General features: G+C 42.2%; 1 protein-coding gene across 7 annotated transcripts in view; it reads right to left on the bottom strand.

Moving 5' to 3' along the window:
• The window catches only part of AUTS2 (activator of transcription and developmental regulator AUTS2), a 780,406-nt gene that overhangs the window by 361,083 nt on the left and 393,732 nt on the right, over positions 1–25,591 (bottom strand). The window lies entirely within an intron of this gene.

The following is a 25,591-nucleotide window of genomic DNA, read 5'->3' as shown; positions in this document are numbered from 1 at the left end:
CCCAAGGGTCCCAGTCCATCTCCAACAAAGATTTCCTTTACCAGTTTGAGTTGTCTCCAAGGACAATACCAATCCAAGTACCAATTTTCCACATCGTGGAAATACAGAAACCCGCTCAGTGTCCCGTCAGTATTCCTAACACAGGCAGATATCAGATTTGCAGAAGGAATGCCAAATGTCTATCAATAAGATATTACCATGGCCAGAAATAACCGAATCATGATGACTATGTGGTTACTTTGTAAGAGAGTCCAAGTGGGGAAATACTTACTCTTCAAGTTGAGAATTCCAGATTTATACTAGACATAAGGAGGAATTTCTTCACCATGAGAGTGCTGAGACACTGGCCCAGGGTGCCCAGGGAAGTTGTGGCTGCCCCATCCCTGGAGGTGTTCCAGGCCAGGTTGGATGGGCCTTGGGCAGCCTGAGCCAGTGGGATGTCCCTGCCCATGGCAGGGGGTTGGCACTGGATGATCTTCAAAGGTCCCTTCCAACCCAAACTATTCTATGATTCTACGATTCTAAAATCAATCTAATGTCAGTTAAAAAGAGGACACTCAATGCAACTGATATGCTGATCATAGAAACCACACATAGAAGACTCTGCTATTTCTGTAAATAGAAGATAATGTAAAGTAAGGTACTTTCACTGAATTCAGGAAATCTATGCTCGTTGATGACAGATGAACATCTGGTCGTTTTTATATTTGGAGAAAGGTAGGATAAATACCAGCCCACCGTTCCAACAAATTCCTTTTAACTCCACCAACTTCAATGGATTTACACCAGAATAGATTTTTTTTCTTAGATTCTCAAGTAGAAAAACTATGCAGACCTTAAAAAAAAATACTTGGCAAGATTAAAAGTAACCAATTGCTGGTGCTTCACATTGGAGTCCTCTGAAAATTCAAACAACACGGAGAAACTTAGAATCCACATTAGTGATCGAAACCCCAGCTTCTATTTCCATAAGTCATTTCAGCCACTGAGGAGCCTGACCTTTGCCACCCTCCAATAAAACTTAGAGCTGTGAGAGATTAGCCACCTTTTGATAAAGGCCATAGGCTCCTACGTTTCTGCTTTTACGGATCCGAGACACAGCTGAAACCTGAAGGTTAAAGAAAGTTCTGCCTTATACTTCCCTTCTTCAGCTGAAAATGTCCACTCACACAAATCATAACTGTATTACACGGTGCCAAAGTCTGCTCGCCTGGAAACAGAGCAAAGAGATCTTAAAGTCACCCTGGTTCCAGAAGAGGACTGCTGGATTTGATGAATGAATGAGTACCACCAAATAACTTGAAATCCCTTCAGAATAACCCATCAGCATCGACAACAAAAACCTTGAGCGCTCCTGGCAGGACAGGTGGGATGTTTACAGGGCTGGTATTGTCTCCCGCCTTCACATCTACCTCATCAGTTCTGTTCTTTCACTGAAAAACACAACCCGCATTGTTAGTTTTTTTTGCGGAAGTACGCGTGGCTCATATCACATTTTGTGCCGTCTAATTAGTTTACTAGCAATTAAAAATAAAACCATGGCAGAGCTTGCCAGTTTCACCTTGTCACAAACGTGCTTGATGTTCACTGCGTCTTAAATAAAACCTATCACTAGCAGGGGGAGAGCTCTTCCATCAACTTTTTTTTTTTTCCACCATTTGGTATAATTATTCCTGACAATTTGCCCATCACACTGTAAGAGTCTTTCCAGAAGGAGAAAAGTACTACTTTGTGTTCTTGTGATCACAAGCTTAATTGAGTGGAAAACAAATCTGTTAAAAAGAAAGGAAAAAAGAAGGGAAAAACAAAGAAGAAAAAAGAAGGGAGATTTAGGAAACACAGGCTAATGTTTCACTCAGTTAAAAATAAATAAAATACGAGCAGAAAAAAAACCCCAAGGAAATGTACTACCGACCACTCTTGGAAATCTTAATAGATTTTCTTCCACCGATTTCCAGAGGAAGTCTCGGCAGCTGATGCTGCGTTAATAGAACTGATGACGACATTCAGGGCTATTTTACTGTGACGTATAGCTTTTTTCATAGTTTTTAATTACACAGGAGTATGGCGATTGCTAAGTCGCAGTGGTACATCGCTGTGAGCGCCGACGCTGATGGGTGCGAAGGCCACTTTCCCTTTAATCTGCGGCAGCAGAAACCCACGTGCCACGTGTATAATTTAAACTGACAGGAAACATTAGCATTGCCGTACACTTTGTCAATTAAATGACGGTTTAATCAGTACAAATCTGAATGGTCAAATAATGTTATAATTAAAAGGAAATAAAGGAAAGCGGTTTGGTGATTAATTAACAGAACAGCGAGTACCAGCAGCACATCTTTTCTGTGGTATTGCTTCTCTCCTGGTGTACGCCGGCTGGGGCAGGGGTGGCGTGCTGACCTTGCAGCCAGAGAAAATCCATTTCGGAGCTGCAGATCCAGCAGCAGCGGCAATTTTCACGAGCTCAAATAAATGAGAGGGAGCTTTACCTCTTTCCCTTCCTTGCAGTGCTCTTCAAAGCACTGCCATATACGATCACCAGTGACTCCTGACTTGCGTGTGTCTGCCGTTACAAATAGGAGACTGAAAACCTTGTAAACCCTGGATACCTTGACATATTCTGGAGCACCAGAAAATAACGCACTGTCTTTATGTCCCACTGGGTGATGTCTTGGTCATTCCAGCAGCTCAGTCCCTTGCTCACTGCACTGGAATGCAACAAGCTGCAGCGGAGTACGGATTAGCAGCCTACGAGACGTACTGTAACACACAAGATTAAATACATAAAGGTATCCATCACCAAAGTAGCACAGTTCTAATGAGCAAGCACTCGCTCTGACACTTCTAAAAGACATTATTGTGCATCATATAAAGCACGAAAAGGTCTGCTCACAGGGACAGGAGGGCTTTTATGATTCAAGAAAAAAAGTCCTGTTTTCAAGCAGTGGATGCTAACCTCTGAGTAGCAGGGCTTAATTGCCAAATATTCTCAATAAACACACCTAAAAAGAAACTTAAAAGTATCAGAAGTGTTTGTATGAAAGGCCCCAAATGAAGGCATGTAGAATTGGAAATCCTTTTTTTGTAGATGACCCAAGATCTCAGACAATCATCACAGAGTCATAGAGTGGTTTGAGTTTAAAGGGACCTCAAAGCCCACCCAGTCCCACCCCCTGCCACGGGCAGGGGCACCTCACACTGGATCAGGGGCTCCAAACCCCATCCCACCTGGCCTTGAACCCCTCCAGGGATGGGGCAGCCACCACTGCTCTGGGCAACCTGGGCCAGGGCCTCCCCACCCTCACAGCAAAACATTTCTTCAGATCTCATCTGAATCCCCCGTTTCAGTTTAAAACTGTTCCTCCTTGTCCTGTCCTTGCACACTCTCTGATAAAAAGCCCCTCCCCAGCTTTCCCGGAGCACATTTCAGGCCTGGAAGCTGCTCTAACGTCTCCCCAGAGCCTTCTCTTCTCCAGGCTGAACAACCCCAACTCTCCAAGCTTGTCAGGATTTAAAAGTCTCTGCTTAATTTGAGATGGGTACAATCACACCTTAGAATCGAACCTTCATTCTGCTGGATTACCACCTGGATGCCAGCTCTGATTTGACCGTCTGACCTCCAGGACACAACGGCTGGTATCATAAACGTCATCCTTTCACTTAGGGTCATCAATCCACTTTGTAATGATCAAAAAAAAAGACCTGCATGTGGATATGGTAAAAAACCCATATGGGCCAGCAACAGAGTCAGGTCAAATCCTATTATTCAGAATGGGAAGAGCTGCCATGGTGCCAGAATAGCATAGAACACCCAGAACATTTTATAAGGTCCAGGGTTAGCGAATGACAGAGAGCTGAAGACTCTTCATCCAAATTTGTCGTGTTTTGCCTTATTACAGTGTATCGTACAATGAAACAGCAACATGCACATTTAATCACGGGTAAAATGAGGGTGGGATGTTATATTTAATATTTATACGCATGGCATACTGGCAAAATTACTGGCATCTGTATGTGTGTGAATGACTGTTTTGAGGAACATGTGTTGTGTGCAATGCTGTTTATTATCAGTAAATGAAGCCAAAAGCTAAGTTGAAAATGAATGCTAAATTAAAAATTATATAAAATGGAGTGAAATGATTTAATTAGCAGATTATAAGTGACATGCTTTACTATTAGAACTAGCTTGGGAGGGATTGAGGGAAGGGAGGAGGAAAAAAAAAACCCAAACCCTTGAGTAGACACAGAATGGTGGAAAAACATTTCTTTTTCCTCTGTCTGTGGAGCTACAAACACAGTAACATATTGTCCTGGTGTTTATAATCACAGACTCTGCTGCTGTCACAGTACTTGCTTAATGAGGCAGCCAGTTAGAAATAATGAGACTTTGAAACAAATTGTTCTCACTTCTAGAAAGGGAGAGAAAAAAGATGCGGGGTACTCTAATACAGTGCAATAGGAGTGTTTTGGTAATGTTGCTATACTTAACTCCTCACACTGTATCCCTCCAAAGGATTTTTTTGAGTAGAGAAATGCGTTATGGTTTCTTAAAAAAAATAAGTTAAAAGCTCAGAACTCTACTCCCACTATTTGACACTAACTTGTCGCATGACTTCATTAAAGAAGCATTGCTAGCTAAATTAATGAACATAAGCGAAAGATTTTGGCTTGGTCTCTACCTTTAAAACCGAATATTTCTCTCCTATAATGATCTTCTATTAAAACTGTCAATACTCTTTGCAAGCAGAAACTGATGTAGCTTCTCTGTGCTTCCAGGAGTGGGGCTGGAAAGCAACCTGCCGCCCCACCTGCCGAGCGGCACATAGGGTGCATCGAAGACGAGAACTCCAGCTCTCGAACCTGCCCAGCGCAGCTACACATTCGCATGATTCCCTGGCACCACAGGCAGTGAAATAATGTAGACACACAGCTTCTTTTCCCACCATTTCCCTGGATGCCCCATCTCGCCCCAGCGCTATCCTCCTCCGCACAGACTTTTTAAACAGCATATGGAGCTCACAGCCCGGCTTGCTCTGTCCCCAGCGTGCGTATCCCCTGGGCTGCCTGTCAAACTCCGGCTCCCCTGCTCCCAGAGAGCAGAATCATCTAAGTCTGCCATGCCCTGAGAACACTCAATGTTCAATATAGCCTTAGAAAAAACATTACCACACACAAGCCCCGCTTTGATAAAATAATCCTGCTTAAATTCAGAACTGAGAACAATATGACAACCTTGGTAAGCTGTTAAACAAAAAGCCTTTAGCTTGTTTTCATCCCCAAATACCAAAAGGACATAAACATGAATAGATTTGGTGTGTATGGGCACCGGTACTTCTATTTATTTTGGTGAAAGAACATCAGCAGCTGCCCCGGGGTGAGCAGCGTTACTGTGCCTCCACCACACGTGGCAAAGAGAAGTGACTCCAGGCTCCGATCCTGCCGAGGGTTTGCTCAGCTCGATGTAACGCTAAAATGCTGAAGGTCAGGAACAGCCCTATGTGGAGGAAACGCGCCAACAACGTGCCGGGACACGGCGCAGATTCACAGGTAGGTAGAAGCAAGAGCTTAAGTAGGAGAATTAGATGCAAAAATTCACTGCCCATCGAATGACAGCGCTGAGATGCTAAAGCCCTACACTGGCCCAGCAATGGGGAAGGAGAACTGAGGCTGCCAGAGGGAAGCACACCCAGCCTGAGCTTATTGAAGCAGCCGAGCAGCTGCTGGCTGTTCAGAGAGCCATACGGCTGCCTTCTCCATCTAACATACTGCACCCAAGTGCAGAACAGCAACTGCAGAAAACAACAGAAGGGAAATTATGAGGACTATATATTATGTGTAGATTAAAGAAAAAAAAGAAAGAGTTTTCCAATTCAGCACGCTTACACCTTTTAGCTACTTCTTGGTAGTTTTGATCCAGGAGCAGGTGTTGGGTTATACGAGCTGTCTCCAAAAGCCAAAAAGGCCAGAGATTTTGAAGTCTGTAAATTAGACCAGAACCCACGATACTTTCCAGGCATCTATTGTTTACTGATGCCTCTGATCAATTTGCTTTCCACACAGCAAATCTGCTAATTCAACAAAAAAAAACCAAACCAAAGAAAAAACAAGAGGGAGAGCAAACTTAATAGAAACCACTTTAGATCTGTTTGTTTACAGAAAAAAAAATTGCAGGCTGGAATGGAGGGGAGGAGGATTTTTCTTCTGGTCTCCCATGTACTCCTAAAATGGTCTGTGCATTGCCTGGGAGTAAATCAATACTAAGCATAGTCCAGGCGAGACTGCCATCTTACATGAAGCACTGACTGTAAAATAGACACAAAAGACACATGATACTCTCTAAGGTCCCCAGCAGCTATAATATCCATCCTTGGCAGCTCGCTTGACATTTCCTTGCCCTGCTTCCCAGTCCTCTTTCTTCCTCCCTCCTCCCTCCCCCTCTCCCTCTCTCTCTCTAACAGCTCTGCTCTGCTCTCAGGGGCTCGCCGACCGGGTGAACAGATAACAAACCTGTCAAGAAGGGTTTAGCTGGGGAATAAATCCTGCATTCGCCAGGAAATGATGTGTACAATGGGAAAATACAAGGGATGACATGAGCCTTCCCTTATGAGAGAGTGGCCAAGAGATGCTTAAAATGTTACCGTGTGCGCTAAATGGACATTGGAATGGCTGATTAGATCCTATCGCAGACATTTCAAGTGGCTCCTTTCCTCCCCACTTTTCACTGCTACTGAAGACGCACAAAGAAAGCAGACAAAGCCCATCCCTACTTCTACTCCTTAAAAAAAAAAAAAATATATATATATATATTTGGAAGCTTGACCATGAGCATGGCATGTACTAAGCTTAAGGTCAAGGCTAAAATCCTTTTGAGTGGCAGGAAAGGTCATGTGAAATCCACCGGGCAGTTACAATTTCCATTTATAAAAGGAAAATATAAAAGCAAGAACCTTATCTTGGTGACTTAATACATGTCTGCTTATTACTGTTTTCAAAGAGCCTTTTGCACAAATCTGATTTGCACCAGTGCAATAAAGATTCATTATCCTCTTACACAGCAGACTTTGCATTTCTGCTCAGGATCTAATTATGAAAAGCAGGAACCATCCCATAAACAGACACTAACCATGGTAGGAAAGTACTTTCACTTGAGTAACAAGGTTGCTCAGAAAGTTCGCTTGGAGGATGAGGATTGCTGTATCAGCGAGAAGAGCCAGTGCGGAGGGGAAAAATGAGGGGAGAATGGATTCAATACTTCTCACAGCCAACTTGCATGAGCTGACATTTCAGTGAGCTGGTTTTTGTTGGAAACAGAAAAAGAGCAATTATATATGATGGTAACTCTCCTCTCCAGCACACATGTGTGATGAAGAACCTTGTCTCTAAGGGTTTCCTAAGATTCTGACACTGCCTGGGCTCAAATCAAAACCTTGGATGAACCTCAAACTCAGACCATAGAACGGTTTGGGTTGGAAGGGACCTTAAAGCCCATCCAGTCCCAACTCTTTGCCATGGGCAGGGGCAACATCTTGGAAATCTTTGAGATTCAGATGGAATAATTGCTTTTGGCTTAATTTACCACAAAACATGTTGTGCTGCATTTGTGTGTCTGAGGACTGCTTTCCCACTACATCCAAACACGTACCCCATGGCTTTGATGTGGATTTTATAAAGCAATGTCTCCTACCATGTTGATATATCCACGTTGAGGAATCTTGCAAAAAGAAATTGTTGCCTATGCATTTTCCAACCTCTAAATCCAAGATGTTGTTTTTCACTCTTTTAAAGTACCTTTCTAGATACAGATATCATAGTGCAAAATGTGACTGCAACTGATGGTTACTACAGAAAAGCACTCTCACTACGTGTACATCGAACAATTTGTGGTAGATACGCTGGTGAGACGAACTATGAATAACGCAACAGTAATGCGCACTGAGAATGTTACCCACGCCGAAAATCTAACCTAGTTTGGTTGTCACAGAGTAGCCACTTCCTGAAAGTTTATTTTCTTTAGCAATCAGGAAAATAAGGATTTTTTGGTAACTTTGCAAAAATTGGTGTTTAAATACACATTCCAAAGTTCGATCCAACTTGGCTATATCAACAGTGATCAACACTATCTAAACATACACAATATCCTCAATGACAACTTGTTTCTTTCTATAATAAAGGTTGGACTGTGTTGAGACAACTCTGCTCATGCAGCTTTAACTTCATATTTAAAATGGTAAACTACTACAACATAACACAACGCAATACACCTTGTTTGCAACATCTTGATGGAAGAAAGCCTTGAGTAATGATATTTTGATGAGGAAATGCATATAGCAATTACTCCTTCTTCTAGCTGGCCCCCAAAAATCCTGCAATCTTGAATTGCATTTTTCTGAAGTTTTGAGATTTTTTTGTTTTCTTTGGGTTGGGGTTATTTGTTCTTATTCTTAGTGCAGCAGACAGGAATAAACAGGAATGGCATATAAATGGCTTCATCCAAGGAGGAAAAGGAAGATTACTGTTGAATAAGATGGTATCTTCTCTTTTAATTCTGTACAGTGATTTTCTTCATTTCCAACTGATATTTTAAGGAAGAGACACCTAAAGTACTTAGCCCTTATTAGAGGAATTGGGTAATATAATATGATCCTGTTTATGCACTAATAGCAACGAGGGATGCGCTGGTTTGCCACAGATAGCATTTTATTACTACAGGGCCACACAAGCTGGGAGTCGCAGTGACCTTACTCTCAGAGGTTCACATCTTATTTTCTACTGCTAAGTGTTGCTTTTTTTCTATTCCGGGAGGGGAAGAAGGTCACTTCTCACTATTACTGTTCCATTAACTTACACTACAGCATACACATTCTTAATCCAACAACATCTCACATTGTGCCTTTTAACTCAATAATGCATTATTTTCTGAAGTCTTGCCTACACTGACCAAATTAATACCTGAGGTTCTGCAGCTATCAAGAGCAGAGCAGAGAAAATCTTCAGTAAGAGTATTGAGGGGCTTAGGCATTGTTACACCCAATCTATTTTTCTTTTCACCTTTGCAATTGTTAACACTGTGAGCGATGGGCTCCCAGACTTCTACACATCCACGAGCACTGGAGGGATATTCTCATTCACACTCAGCATCAATGAGAACCAGACCCAACTTGTAATTTCTTACGGCTTACACTTGCTGAATAATGCTTATGCCTCACAACATTTCTTAACACAGATAAGACAAAACTTGTATTTTAGCAAAGTTGCCTTTCATAAATATCGCTGTTCAGTCTAGGTGTTTTTTTGGAGACAACGGGAATCACAGAATCAAAGAATCATAGAACAGTTTGGGTTTAAAGGGACTTAAAGCCCATTCAGTTCCAGCCCCCTGCCATGGGCAGCGACACCTCCCACTGGCTCAGGGAGCACAAGCGCCATCCAATATGGTCTCGAACACCCCCAGGGATGGGAAAGCCACAGCTTCCCTGGGCAACCTGGGCCAGGGCCTCCCCACCCTCATTGCAAAGAATTTCCTTCTGATGTCTAATCTAAATCTTCCCTTTTCCTATTTAAAGCCATTCTCCTTCATCCCATCCCTGCACCCCCTGATCAACAGTCCCTCCCCAGCTTTCTTGTAGCCCCTTCAGGTACTGGAAGCTGCTCTAAGGTCTCTCTCCAGAGCCTTCTCTTCTCCAGGCTGAACAATCCCAACTCTCTTGGCCTGTCCTTGCCGCACACATTAATGGGAACGCAGGTGCTTAGTTTGGTACAACGTTTACCATATTAAACAGTGACTTTACTTGCCTGAAAGAAATGACACAGCCACTACTGTGATTGATATGCACTAGAGCCTTTCAGTAACATTGGCAACGTAATTTTATCAAGCGATTGCTCCGGGTGCAAAAAGTTGCTCTAGTCCCACTTGTTCTGCCATTTCCAATTTATCTTCTTTAACAAATAAATAAATAAATAAGCAGGCATGTATTATTTAAGAATCTGATTCTAGACATAACAATGCATTAACACGCATCCCTGCAGATTCGGCCTTTTCTGATTGAATTCTGGATCATTTCTATTCACTGAATGCACCAGGAAAAGTCCAGGATGCCAAGAGAATAAGATATTACAAGCTGGTGTTATGATGACATGCTCTGAATAGTCCCCTGCCAAAATGAAATTTAATTATAGCCATTGTTTGTATTATTCAAACGACTATTGACAGTAAATCTATCTAGCATGACGTTTCCTCTTTGTATTCATTGCAGCCTTTAGACTGGAAGGGGGAAAGAAAAAAAAGAAGTAAAAGGAAACATTTTCCCTCCTTCCTCCTTCCCTGGTATCAGGCTACACGAGGCCACTGAAGCCCAGTTGATTTCCCAAGTCCAATTATTTTGCAGTACACAATCCTCTAGAATAGCACTCCTCACCTGGGGACTCTGTCTGCCTAAACACACTGCACTTAATGGAGTCCCTGAAGTTGTCTCCATTTCATTGCTTCTAACTAATAGGCTGTGATATTTTTTTCCCCAAACAGACCCCAGCTCTTCCCACTCCCCTTGCCCATCCTCCACATAAAATCAAAGTGACTAACGAGGCATTAGGAGACTGCCTGCCCACCTCCCATTGCCATAGCTTCACTACCACCTACTGACTGCAGGTCTTAAAGCCACAACCACCTCATCTGCAGCATCTCTGAAGTCTCCTCCCAGCTTCACAGTTCTCATTTCTTAAAAACAAGACAGAGAGGAGAAAAAAAACCCCAAACACATAGCCTTGTAGCTAGCAAACACTGGCGTGAATGCTACTACATCCCTTCAGGTATGAGGCTGAATAAAGAATGCTTTCTCTTGAGATGTTGGTGATTTTAACATAATCTGGCCTGTTTTCACTTTTCTTTCAATCTCAAGCTACTGTTCGTATTCATGCCAAGTATCCAGCAACAGAAAGAAAAGTCCAACTACAGAAAAGAGAACCGTATGAATTGCTCATCAAAACATGATCTCCTGTCACCCTTTACACCTAAATCCCATTGCTTTTGTTTTTCTTTACCATCTCTCAGCAACTGTCCCGGCCAGCAGAAGTCCAGTCAGAGAGCGGCTGTTCCCAACACCTCCACTTGGAAGAAATATATGAACGAAAATACTAAAATAGTGTCTGCAAGTGTTGAGATTCAAACTGTACGAGGATTTTGAGGGGAAGGTGGAGGGGAGCTTTACTATCCTATCGACAAGTCCTACACAGCTGAGGAGTCCAGATAGTGATGAATCTGAGCTGCCTTTTCCCTTTGCCACTGGAAAGCAGACGTTCCTTTGTTCTGAGGCAGGACACAGTGGAAGGTCTTCACAGTCCTTCACGGAAAGCAAAACAATCTTCTCTGGATTTTTTTCCCCCTTCTAAAGAAACTACTCTAAAGTTATCTGGAACGTAAAATGGTTAGGTGATGGACAAGATCATCATACGCCTTCACAGCGTATTGTAAGGCTAAAGGCTGGGGACCGCTCTGAGGCAGAGACCCCGGGGACACGAGCTGACCAGACACAGGCCGGCAGCATGCCTGGCTGCCAAAAAGATAACTACGTTGTGGTCTGCGTGACCGGCGGTGAGCCAGGAGATGGAGAGAAGTAATGGGTTTTAAGCCCTGAGAGGATGAAGCCTTGAGAATCCCAGTCTGATCTCACAGCCAGCCCTGCCCGAGGAGGAGGTTGGGCTAGAGACCGCCCAAGGTGCCTTCAACCTCAATTATCTTATGATTTTACAATTCATTAAAGCAGCAGACTAGAACTGCGTTGATCATATTTAAGAACAACAACAAACTGCATTTCAAAGCTGCCTCAGAGGAGGTGGCAGGGGTGGATGGGCATAAAAGGCTAAAAAGGTACAAAGAGCCCTGTTAGGAAGGGCTTTGATTTCGCAAAACCAGCTCCCAAGTACGAATCTCTCTGAACACTGGAGGTCTGAGGAGAAATGAAAGGCAAAAGTCTGCTCCCCCTCTGCCCTGCAGCTCTCAGGGTCACCGCGCCAGCGGGACGTGTCGAGGTAGTGCCCCACGTCCACCGAAAGCAAGGACAAACTCCAGTGACTTGGAGGACCTCACTCATCATTTGCTGCTGCCTGACAGCTGCCTCTATGCTCTGCTGAACCGTCACAGTGGAGGACAAGATCCCACATTCCCAAAGAAAGAAAAGAATATTTTTATGGTCATGCTTAAACTACAGTGATGGCTTAAGGTATTTTTTTTGTCCATTAAACTATATACTGATTTTTAAAGAACTATAAATAAATACAAAGAAGTAAAATTTACACTTCTGTATGGCAAGTGGAAAACCCACCCCAGGTCACTGCTCCTCTGATTATCTACTAAAACGTCCAGCTTGATTATCTGTTCTGAAGGGGAAGTGAAACACATTTTCACATTTCCTATTTTAAATCCAGGCAAAATACTCAAAATCCGCCAGACTGTATCTTGTGAAAGCTGCCCACCAAAGCAGGATCTGTGCAAATAAAGAAGATCTTGGAAATGCAAACACTCGAACCCATTAATTCATTAATTCAACCCAGAACATCTATCTCTTATGTTCTACTCCTCAGTGAAAGACAAAACTCAGCTGAACTGGAGGCGATGGGCGGTATCGCAGCACTCACTACCGCAGACACCTTGGCTAGCAGGTGCTTCCCTGAAATAGAAAATGGAATATCACATTTTACTTATCTTGTAAGCTGCCTGGCACAGTAATTCTCACTCCTAAACAGCGCTGAATACAGCGAGGCCTCGCGTTTCTTCAGATGTTAAAGAATTCCTGGTGAGGAAAAATGGGGGAGGAAATTGGGCCCATCTTCTCAGTGCTGGCGACAGCATAAAAGGGGGAGAAAGGGCTAAAGGGAACTCAGTTGCATGTGTCCTCTCCATTGTTTGCTGATTAAAGCAAAGGACCTCAGAAGAAAATGTTCTGGCCCTTTCCAGTATAGTTTGGGATAATTTTCTGGCCATTTTCAGTCTGTTTTGGTTGTTTGGAAAGGTTTTGTGGCTAAAAAAAAGCATTAAAAAAATCAAAACAAAGCCAAAAAGCTTTAGACAATTCAATATTTTTTTTTTTTTACTTTCTTGTGTCTGTATGGGACAGCTTTCCAGTGTCCTTCAAAAGACACTGGAAAGACTGTTAGAAAAAAGGAACAGGAGTACCACCTTTATAACAAATTATAAATGGTTAGTTCTTAAAATCCAACACACATTCACAGAAACAAGCGGTGGCTAGGAACACAGGTTCATTCCCAATAAATCCCGTGTCGAAGGTGAAAGATCTACAGTATTAAGGTTTTACCTGCTGCACACATAAACTCCACATAATCATGTCCATCTAGAAGAAACATTTGCTCAACGCAATCATGGAAGTTCATGTTAGTTCACTCCTCCACGCAGACAATCTCTGAGCACCGGCCACGATGGCAAGAAACACTTCCTGGGAAGTTGAATCTTGTAGTTACCTCAGCCTACAGAATTATTTAATTTCTAGTTGTGGACACTCGAGGAAAAGCTGGGATTTTCAACAGCTGCCAACAAACTTAATTCTCAGATGCCAAGTGTTTGTAACAAAACAGAAATCCCAGTCTTAAAATTCAGTATTTGGGGCCTTTTTCTTAAAACTGAGATGTTCTGTATTAATAATTCCATCAGAAACTCTCTGCAAGTCACATGGGATACTCTATAAATGCCCAAAGGTCCACATGGAAACAATCATGAGATCAACAAGCATTTCAGGAGAAGCAAATACGTGGCACTCTCATTGGTTAGTGAGGGAAGTGGTTAGTGCTTCTCCTTCTGCAAGGCCCTGCTTACACTGCTTTTATCATTTTGTCTTTTAGATTTTGCATTTTAACACGGGGCTAATGCCCAAAGACATCCATCCCTCGGCTTCTCTGAAGAACCCACATAGTGCAGGTAAAACCCTTGGATGATGTCACAAGCAAACAGTGCTGTAGGTGAGCTGAAAACAGCACAGGCTTTGCTTTGCTCTTTTTTTTTGTGTGCCAAAAGCTTCTTCAGCGGACCTAAAAAAACTCTCTGCCTGTGTCCCACCTCCCCCAAATACAGCCTATTTGCCTGGGGAAGATAAGCTGTACTGTCCGAGAGTGATAACACTACATACAGGCTGAAAGACAAGCAAAACAGAGATGTCTAAGAGCACGCAGTCACTCCTGGGTTCCTGTACTTTGTTACTTAAAACAAGACAAGACAGTAACTTTTAATCACATTTGACATTTAGCTTGAGGTACAGTAAGTACACCTAAATCACCTTTTTGGCCAAAACCGGCTTTGATGTTCCCACGGGAGACAGTTATTGTTGTCTTCAAAGGTTAAAATCTGCCTAACTCTGGTAGGTAAAATGACAGGAGCTCAGGGATGAAGGGGGAAAAGTCTCTAGAGTGATCAGGCAGATGAACCTAATTTCTTCCACCCAGCATCATGACTGTAATATGTAACTTGAAAATACATCTGCTATTTGAAAAGATTTCCTGGAGAAGAGAGAGCTTCCCTATTTTGCAGACACTAGTGTTACAGTGTTTTTGCAGAGTACATATTAAAATGCATTAAGACATAACTAGGGTTGTCTTCATGTTATGCTGCTTTTCTTAAGCTGTTATGTTACTAAGCCACATTGGCGTTTTTCAACTTTCCTTTGATGTTCTCCCTATTATCTTTTTATAGCATAATCACACATTTTGGTATGTCGAAGATCAAAGAGAAGCTGGAGCTTCTAAGGCTAAGCCTGGATACAGGGCCTGTAACTAACTGAATTCATTATATTTAATAATATTCTCTAAGGAATGGCTGGGGAAAGTCATATGAAATAATAAACATGAAGGTAAATAGTGAATGACTACTGGAAGGAAGTTCAGTGGCAGTTTTACTTTATGCTTCTCTTAAGCTCCTGCACTAACTCCGTCACCCTCTACTACCCGACTGATCCGGACTCGATAACATTTACATCCTCGCTACCTGCCCAGGACAGGTGTTAACACTCCAACTTCTTCACTTTGGTTCCTCTCTATCATCTCTCTCATCTAAAATGATTAAATTTATTATAGATTGAGATACTCTTACATGGATTATTTTGAGCAATACTTAACTGGACAACACCGTGCAATTGATAAACACGCTGCACTTAAAATATATGCACCTGCCACCTTAGAGAATAAGAAGAAAACAGGTCTTTGAAGATAATCTGATTCAGTTAGGGTTCTTGGAACTCTTATGTCAAAATCCTCACCTTCTGGCAGGCTTGGTAAGATTAAAATTAGTTCTAGCTGGCATCACCAGAAAGCTATAACACACAGCTGAATGGCACTCAAAAAGGTGTAAAATTCTCTTCTAGTTTAGAAAGCACAAAGAAATGCATTCTCACTTGATCCTTGCAGCTGAATGCTCACTGATGAGTGAAAGCGCAACCGTATCAATTACCTAAGAACTGGCTTTAAGAAAATAGCCGCAGAATTGCACAGCCAAATGCCATTAAGGGCTCGCTGTTCACACCTACAAATGTGGAAGTTCATCTGAATAAACTTCTAAAGTGTGCTAATTGAGCAGTGCGACTAAACTTCTGTGTAGACGCAATTATTAAGAACAGAAAGCTTCCTTCGGTCAAAGGTGTTCTTGAGGTGTAATTCAAGCAGTGTAAGAAGTGATTCGCTCTTGCAGCTGAAGCACAGTAACCAATTTGATGCAACTGCTCCGACTGGCCTGTTCCAGGGGAAATAACACAGGTCAGCATTAATCACCCTCAGCAGCAGTTTAAGGTAACTCATTTCACTTCACAGAAAGGGATTAGAAGCCCTTGTGCTGTCAAATCTTGCAATTCAGCAATAGAGTGAACAGAGGCAAAAGACGGAAGGGTAGGCAAGATTATTCTAAGGCCTGTCAAAAGATAAAAGGTGTAAAGAAACAAGATCAGTGTCCTCTGTTTCTGCAGGTTCATGGACTGCAGCATCACTGGAAGTATCAACATAGGGAGAGTCAAGACATGAGGATGGGGCACAAACTGTTTGGTCTAGGACTCGAAACAACTTTGAACCACTTAAATCATCTTAAATTATCCAAACTCCCCTGCAAGACAATATCCGATTGATTTGAAAGTGATTTGGGACACAAACACAACTGAATTAACCCTATTTTACAGGTATGAACTGGAGAGGGGCAGATTTAGACTGGACTTTAGGAAGAATTTCTTCATCATGAGAGTAGTGAGACACTGGAACAGGTTGCCCAGGGAAGTTATGACTGCCCCATCCCTGGGGGATCCCATCCAAGGCAAGGTTGGATGGGCCTTGGGCAGCCTGAGCCAGTGGGAGGTGTCCCTGCCCATGGCAGGAGGGTTGGAACTGGATGATCTTTAAGGTCCCTTCCAACCCAAACTATTCTATGACTCTATGATTCTATTTTAGATTGGAGTAAGAGTCCACTCAAGAGTTCAATGTGGTTTTTCCAGTCCACTATAAATTCACACTTCTAATAAATCTGAAGTAATTTCCTAAGAACGTTTTTACAACCAAGCCCTAATCTGAATATAGCTCTGCCTTTTCTCAATGGCATTTCACAGATCAGGAATCACCTTCACACTGCTCAGGAATCACCTACATCTGCACCAAGACAGCAAAGAGGACTCCCAGGTGCTTCACAAAGGGTCACCATCGTGGGCAGCAGCCGAAGACAAGCACACTGAATCGGAAGCACTAGGAAATCACAGTGAAATTCAGCCAGAACCAAGTAACTAAGTACTGGTTGCTAAACCCCTAAAGACCAAAAGCCATCAGACATTCCAGTTCAATCCACCATCTGAAAGATATCTCTTGTTTCAGACGCCACATCTGAAAGATGGTTTGAGCCGACATCAACCTCTGCATAACTGATTCTCGCTAATTATTGGGGGGAAGATTAAGAACTGAGACTTTGGCACTCTTTTGTTAACCTGAACTCTTCTTGGAAACCCTGTAACCAGTTACAAAGACCATACAGACTTCCCTCTTAGAAATTTCAGTTTAATAGGAGAGAAAAAAAAAATTCTTTGTTTATATCAATTTTACGAGATCCACCTGTATCTCCCATGCACACAACACATGCATAACACACACGTTTTTGCTTGTGCCCCTTGAGTGCCTTCAAATACCCAACATACTGCATTTACTTGGTCCTCTCCCAACCTAATGCTTTTCAGATTCCGGATTTAAACACATGCAGAGTAACCAGCAAACCAGCTTAACCCCAAAATCATCTTGCCTGTGTATGCAGCCCTGTCTTTCGACAGATCGATTAGATCATCATACATAAGACATTACGCACTCGAAGGGGTGAAGTTGGCCACGCTGAATCCTGTCCTAAGTGTTCTAATGCTTAGAAAACACCAGAAACGCATGTTGAGAATTAACTGATGGTTCAAACCTGCCTGATACTGATGCAGAACATCTCAATTCCTTCTCCCAGCCTCTCTGTTTACTGAAATCCAAACAACAGATCCGGTGAGTTTATTTTTAGAGTATTGTTCAATTAATTTTGGATCTCTTGATAGACAACAGAGAGCTAGTGCTGCAGCTCTGCATTAAGTGTGCTCATTTTTGGTCTCTATTTATCGTACAATAATTTAACTTTATTGAAGTGAGGGTTTAAGTCCCCAAGGCAGACTGAAGCACTGAGCCTGGGTATTCTGGTGCAACAATACACCCGGTGCCTCTATTAGTGCCAAACTTCCCCAAAACGCTAACTTTCAACCCAGAAGGTCTTTGGAATCTGTACATTTTCAGTATTTCAAACTATAGTTTTTAAAACAAACAAAACATACATTTTCCTCCCTCTTAAAGGATTCACCACTGTTTGAATGATTTCTCAGCACTATTATTTATTTTTGGATAAAAAACCCAAACACCTCCAAACAGCCCTGTTAGTATAGTAAAATTTACTTGATACGACTGTCAGTTGGTACAAAGTTTATTATCTCCAGAAAATATTGCAGACTGTCATTACACTTCACCTGTGATCTAGTCAAGAGAGACAATTTAATTACTTCTTTTTGTCCACAAATAAAGAGATAAAAACCTAAACATTTGCAAAGCCCAAATGAAATAACAGTGTATGAAGATCAAAAGCTCAATACTAAAATTAATATTTCTCCAAAATGCATAACGCAAAAACCCGACCTTCTATAAAGATTTTCAACTCTACATAGGAGGTGTGGAACAAGATGGAAAATTTTATTCTAAGGCTTTGAAAAAGGAAGTTGCCCTAGACTCTTATTCAAAAGAAACCATGATTTTAACAGGATTTTAAAAGTATTACAAAATACCGTAAGCTGCGTGTGCTCTCAGCAGCAAGGCCTGTCTAAGAACACGGACTAGAAAATAATAATAAACGGAAATACAACCTTCTCGGATGCTTGAAGGATATGATACAAAAAGGCATTATATTTTGCATGACATGTTCAGAATGACACAGCCTCACAGTAAGATGGGGAAGCACTAATATGACATAGAAGTAACATCTTTGTGGAGTTCTGCATCATTAGTGAAGCAGTAGTTCACGTTATTGGACACAGGTATTACATAAAATGCAATACGGCATTTCTGTGTTCTTATGCCTAAGTGGGGAAAAAAAGGTATATAAGGCAAACAGTGTATTGTCCTCAAAAGCAATAAAATGCTACTAACAGAAGAATATTGCTTTGCTTCTTCTTCAAGTATGAACAGTGCTCAGGCACCTCCTAAACATGCAGGAAATCAACCAAAGAAGAGAAGAGATTTCTCATTATTTATGGTGAGGATTCAGAAGCCACTTCTCATGTCATACCAGTCAAAGCTCTACAATCCAGTCCCAGAAGACTATTATTAATCCAGAGGGGGCTATTTTCAAAGCTGCCAATGGGGTTTAGATGCACAACCCTAATTTATTTCAAAGCCCAGACTTTGAAAAGAGAGTTTTTTATATATATATATATATACACACACAGGTGTCTGAAGAGACATCCAAAGTCGAGGGAGGGCTGTTTTGACAAATAAATGGTGAAGACAAGAACAACAAACCTGTAGGGAACAATAGACATAATGGATCAGTGATAATGCCAGAGAGTAGATGTCTCCAGCTAGAGAGACCTGCTACAGACTCACTCACAATGACACAAAGCAATATATAACATATTGTACATTCCTGTTTTGCCATTTGTGAAAGAAACTCAAGCCATTCAGTATTTCACTTGCATGTCAGAGTATCACTGGAGGTAACTATTAAGCTCATTTTACTTGTGAGTAGGTTGAGACATAAATCCAAGGCTACAGACAAAAACCTCTGATTCAGCAAAGCACTTAAGCACATGCTTAGCTGTAAACACACGTACCATCCCATAAAAGTAAAGATAATCGTGTGCTTAAGTGCTTTGCTGAATCAGGGCCAAAGACAATAGTGGAGCCAAGAAGAGAAGCCAGGCATCACTAAAACAACTAGACAACTTTCCCTGCAACATAAATGTTATAAAAAGGAACAGATCATAAAGAGGATGGTTATGACTTTTCAGAAGAGTTAAGAACAGCTGTCACAGGGTGGAGGGTAGGGACTGAGAATAAGCAAGCATTTCAACGTTGGTTTTCACAGCATCCTCAAGAAAGGAGAAGGTAATTTGCTTCCTATTTCATCTCATGTCGCTCTTTCAAACCTGCTTCCTCACTCAATGAAAACTACAGTGCGTTACCTAGCAGTTCTGCTGATTTGATTTAAGACCGATCACCATCTATCACTAGATCTTTGACTATTAAAAAGACAACACAAGAAAGAGCAGACAGGTGAGAGAGAGCGGGAACTGGGTACCCAGTAGGTAACAGCGACATTTTTCTCCTTGTGATTCTATATTAGGAAGAAAATAAACATTTCACTAGGCATTCAAGTTCAGAAGTAATCAATGCAATTCACAGAGAATTCAACTATCAGTCATGTTGGGGACACTCCAGCTGATGGCCCAGCCCACACCAGAGTGCCTAACCCTTTCCCGAGGACCCACATCTGTCTGATGTCGCCTCACACAAAGGAGCACTGTACACCTCAGTGGGCTCCGAGCAAACACTCGGAGCCTGAGGGATGAAACTTAAGGTGAAGAAAGCTCTTGGGGAAAGGCTAGATTTGTTCTAACAGCCTGCTGTATGGTTTTAATACATTTTCTGAATACATTTCAGAAACCTTACAGGATTTTTTTGGTGGTCATGTATCTGCTCTTCATTTCTTTTCGATTGGAAGCTGTCTTAAACTACCCAATTCAATGTTTCCCCTATACAGACTTGAGTTGAAATTATTCTCTCCTTTCTACAGAGCCAAAAGCATTGTTATCTTGATTCCCTGAGAGAAGCAGCAGGTATCACGGTGCTATCCATACATTTGGTTCAGATTAACTTATCTCCCCCTTGTGTAGGATCATAAAAATTTAATCGGAATATGCAGCTCCGGCACACCCCACACCACGCGCTGGGCGAGCAAACACGAAAATCTAACCGTGTGGTAGCTCTCTGTCTGGACACAAGCTAAGAGCTGTCAGAATTCATTTTGAGAAAGCAAAGAAGGCAAAGTAATTTAACCAAGATCTGGTTTCTGCTGGCATAACCTTGCAACTTCCCATGGGACACACGAAGTCACACAAACCAAACTCTCCTTTGCAGTCAGAGTCGGCTGCTGCTGGTTTTAGCTTGGATCCTGTGATACGTAGCAAAAAGGAAATGAAAAAGGTATATCAGGGCTGCCAGAGCTGGTCGGGAACATCTAGGCAGACTGGAACTGATCAAGAGGATCTGCTCTTGCCCTTCACCAAGCATCTTCCCCATCAGCATTCTCTGGGGGCCAGAGTCCCTACCCTGGGGGCTGTAAAGCAAAAGCAGAAGCAGATCTGGAACTGCCTTCTTCCACTGCAGTATTTCTAGGTCCAGATGATGCCTCATGGTCTTGTTTATGGAATCACTTCCTTCTCAGTGTCCTAATGAAGGGCTTCCTACCCTACAAAATTATTTTTAATTAGGTTTTATTAAAGAATAAATTAATAATTAACCCCCCCCATCAGTGATAATACAACTTACAGGGCTCACGAATCCCACAGTTTAGTACTCAGAGCTTAAGCACACCTCAAGAAATCCATCCACCCATCCTCCTGCAGTTATTCCTCTTGTTACTAATCCTACCACCAACCATAAGGCTGTCATTGACAGAACACCCCAGGAGGCACCGTCCCCTTCCACCCCAGTGGAGCACCCACCACCTCAGACAGACTCTTCGGAGTAAATCACTATTCAGGCAGTGACATGGCATCACAAATCAGGAAGAAACATACCTCTGGAAGAGCCCTTCCACAGCTTTGGCACAGGAAGAGATTTAATATGTTTTGTACTTTGACTCTCTTAAATGAAAGTGTAAGGTTTGAGGTTTCTTTTTTGTTTTTGATGGGATTGAAAACCTCTTTTCCATGCCCCAGTGTGCCATAGCTCCTCAAGCACTCTGAGTTAACTCATGTCTTGTATCTCTACCCCCAGGGTGTCCCTGGGCAGGTACAAAGCAACAAACCCTTTCCTTGGCTGCGTCTACGAGATTGTGAAGTTCTTCAGAGGAACATCGCGCTCTAGGTGAGGAGATATACAGCACCTCACACAATAAAGCAGTCAGCGTTTGTAGTGCTACTGAAATATAAATAGGCTGTACTAAACATAATTCAGCAAAAGGCATTTCAGTGATCTTGCAAGCAGGAAGAAGAAACAGTAAATACGAAACACCCCGACAGAAAAAGAACTGACGACGCAGAATTGATGGCTATTCAACACTGCTTTATAGTCTGGATATTGAGTATTTGCGAACAGGCAAATAAAGAAACCAAGCTCCTGCCTTCAGACACATGTTAGGAAAGGTAATGAACAAAGCCAGCCTCACCGAGAGCTTTAGCTACGCACTCTGCGCACAAAGAGATGCTGACTTGCCCGGAAGGAAAGATATCTTTTATAAAATTAGCCAGTGTGTTTTTATAATAACTTCCAAAGGCATCTCCTCAAACTCCACTGTTATCTCTGAACACACAAGGATAAATAACAATATCCATTATGTCAACGCTTCATTCAACACACAAAGGTAACTTTTTCTCCCTTCCCAAGAGGAGACGTTGTGGTAGAAATTGAAAAGGCCATTAACAGCCATGACTACAGCAACAGTGTGAATAATCGAATAACATCAGGTGAGCAGTCCAGAGATCATTAGACAGCCCTACCCTGATATTCTTTTTATGTCACAATGCCATCCACTTCTTACATGGAGGATGGTACACGCTCGTTTCGCTTTTATTGAGTCAAAAATAAGACAGTAATTGGATTGAGGCTTTCGGGGGAGAGGGGAGGGAAAAAGGATCTTCTTAGACTCCCTAATGCCAATCTTCATGACCTGTCTGATCTCTCAGTAAATGCCACATATAGGTTAATCCTCACAAATCCTCAGTACGACCTTGTCAAATCAAACTGTTCATCAATTTGTTTGGAGGCTACTAGACAAATGAATAAACCATGAACAATAAACAAATGAACTCATGCTGCATGTCTTCCAGCTGCCATTTAGGAGTGCTTACAGATAAGGTCTCTTCAGTGGGTGCCCCACTGTAAAAAAACACTGATTGGAAAACATGAAGAATGAACAGATCGACCTGCTTCACTAACACGCCGGTAATCGTATTGCACACTAAGACATACGCACACTATGCATTCTACTCTGCATGCCCTATGCATTCTGATTTCCCTTTGATTTCCTTACTTTAAATATTATTTATTTTTTTAAAGCATAAACTTATCTGTATTAAAATAGTATGGTAAGATAACACCGAGGAAGTGGGTCACAAAGTACCTCAGACCCTGAATTGCTCCTTTTACGCATCAAACAAGTACAATGCAGCAGCTTCACAACTGCCTCCCATGCACTCGCAGCTCAGCTACTGAGCCCTCTTTTGGGGCACGACAGGTCATTTACCCCCTTCAGCCTCAAGGCCCTCAGAAGAGGTCCTAACGTGTGATAATACCTTTGCTGCTGTCTGTGCTTGGATTGATGCCATTCATTTATTCCATGTTGGCCTGCAGCCACCCAACAGATGGCAATGACTTTTGGATGAAGCAGGGTAATTTTGAACTAGTGACCTAAAAGGTGAAAGGTTTTGTAGCCCACTGCTTGCCCTCTGGCCCTAACATCTGTGAACTTGCCCTTTTCAAATACACTCAGAATAGTGCTTCAGGCGCTGGAAAATACACACACAGTGTTACCACTTGGTTTAGTTTTCTTCCTCTTCTCATAACCTTCAAAACGCAATACTATTATGCCGCACTCCAACTGCCCACCTAAATAGATCTTGCCGCTATGTCAACACCCAAAGAGTACAATTCTGAACGTCTGCTTGTCATCTTTTCTCTCAAGCATCTCCGCAATTTCTGCCATGCTACCTCTTCAGGAATTGAGGAATGCCTAATCAAAAACTATTATCTTTCCCTCATGTCTTTGGAGACAGTTTACTGCAATGCATAAATGGCTGCAGCCTGCAGTCAGGGTTTGGTCTCTCTTGTATGACCTTGTTTCATCCATGTACGATCGAACCAACAATGTTATTGTTTCTACAACTCCATCCTTGTTCAGTTAGTGACTACAATTTAATATATATTTTGAAGATCAAAATTTGTGGATAGAAACACAGTGCAAAGAACTGGAAGAATGCAAAAGCCTCTGTGTGCACACTTCTCCCCTATGTATGATACTCCAACATCATCCCTGAAAAAGCACACATCCCCCTGTATAGCTACCTTATGTGTTACTGTTTTTTGGGTTTGGTTTCCGCCCTCTTTTTTCTTCTGTTGCAGGATATGTCAGATTTCAAAGGTCTTTCCTTTCTTGTACATCATCATCAAGACCATGTACCACAGCAGTTGGTCGTGAGGCCAAAAAAGCAAAAATAGTTGTGCTCTTTTCTGAACCACGGAGATCTCTTTCAGGCGTCAGATGAAGATCCATTCTTTCAGGAGCAGAACAAAGAAAAGCAGCCCTTCTAGTCCTAAGAAACCATCAACCGAATTTCTAAATTACGTAAGGGTTTGACGACTCTGCTCAAAAGCAGTTCAGCAGAGAGATACAGCACGAATCCAACCCATAGAGTAATGGGACTGTGCTTTGATGGCAGTGAACAGCAAAATATCGAACGTGCAAAGAGAATGAAAGCAGAGGAAAGGAGTAGTAATAAGAGGAAAAAAACAAACAAACGGAAAAGCCAACAAACCACCAAAACAAACCCCAACAAATTTAACATATTTGTCATCATGTTTTGTGAAGCAGTAAAGCAGATATGTGGAAAAGGCTGCAGTTTCTGCATAACTATCCCATCTGTAGACATTTCCAACTCCATCATTAATCAACGCTTCTCTCCTCTGCAGTACTCCTAACAAATCCCAGCCGCTAAATCCCAGTGTAAATCCTGCTGTCGGTCTCGGAGTGTGAATCAGACAGTTGACTTCAGGATTCTTCTTTATGTTCAGAAACATGAATAAATCACACATTGTCAAGTTTATCATTTTTTTCCTCAGAGAAATATGAAATATTATAGATCATCGTCAGTACATCAGTTTCTTCACACTCCATTAGCAAGCACGGTCTACTTTTCATATAATTTACCAAACCACTGGCCTAATTTCTCTTATTTCTTTTGGAGCAGGAAACACATACAGAGCATGTTCTCCTGTTACACATCACCCACAGCCAACCTTCCTGTCTTTCATTCCAGGGTTACAAAAAGTTGTTGGAGCTGGCTAGTAGCTCCAGGCGGTCTGGATATTAAGTTTCTTTTCAGAGATGCTATGCAAAAGCTGACTATCAGAAATAAAACCTATCATCAGATAAATCACTTAAGAGATTTCAGGTTCGGTGCTCAGAAGAAGGCATGTCCCAAAACACTAACCAGCTCTGAGGGGTCAGCAGGTTTTGTGGTGTGTGTGTAGGAGAGTAAGAAACGCTACAAGTGAAAAACAAAATCTGAAGTAAGTCGATGGGTTTGGATGCTGAAAAACAAACGTACATGCAAAATATGAAGCCCCAAAACTTTCATAATGATCTTCCTCATAAAGCCATGCTGAGGAATAGCTGTAAGCACAGATGAAGTAGATTATAAGGTAAATTATAATGGTAAATTGGGAATGTCTTTGCTGCCACTCTTGCGTAGGCCAGAGGAGTCAAGTTGGCACTGCCGGCTCGTGGAAGGTCTGAGGTGCTCTTGGTGGTGAAGCATTGCATCAGCTACAAAAGAAAAGAACTAGTTTTCCTTCCCAGGGTTTTTGCTCCTAATAAACTGCAAATTTCCCATTTCTTTCCTCCTCCATTCAGACAGATCTCCGACGGCAGTTTCAGAGATGGACCCTGGTGGCTTTAACACTGCCACCGGTCACACATGCTCAAAATGGCACAAAAAGCATTGGCTGCTTCTAATGTCTAAACGTGACCAATCACATTGGATCTGGAACCGCGGGGCCCTCTGGTTTCCCTGTAGGATTAATCCCCTTCAGCAGGATGTGCTGAACAGCAGAGCACCACAGT

This window comes from Cuculus canorus, chromosome 20 (assembly GCF_017976375.1).
Source record: "Cuculus canorus isolate bCucCan1 chromosome 20, bCucCan1.pri, whole genome shotgun sequence".
NCBI classification, from domain to species: domain Eukaryota; kingdom Metazoa; phylum Chordata; class Aves; order Cuculiformes; family Cuculidae; genus Cuculus; species Cuculus canorus.
This window is presented reverse-complemented; position numbering and strand designations above follow the sequence as displayed.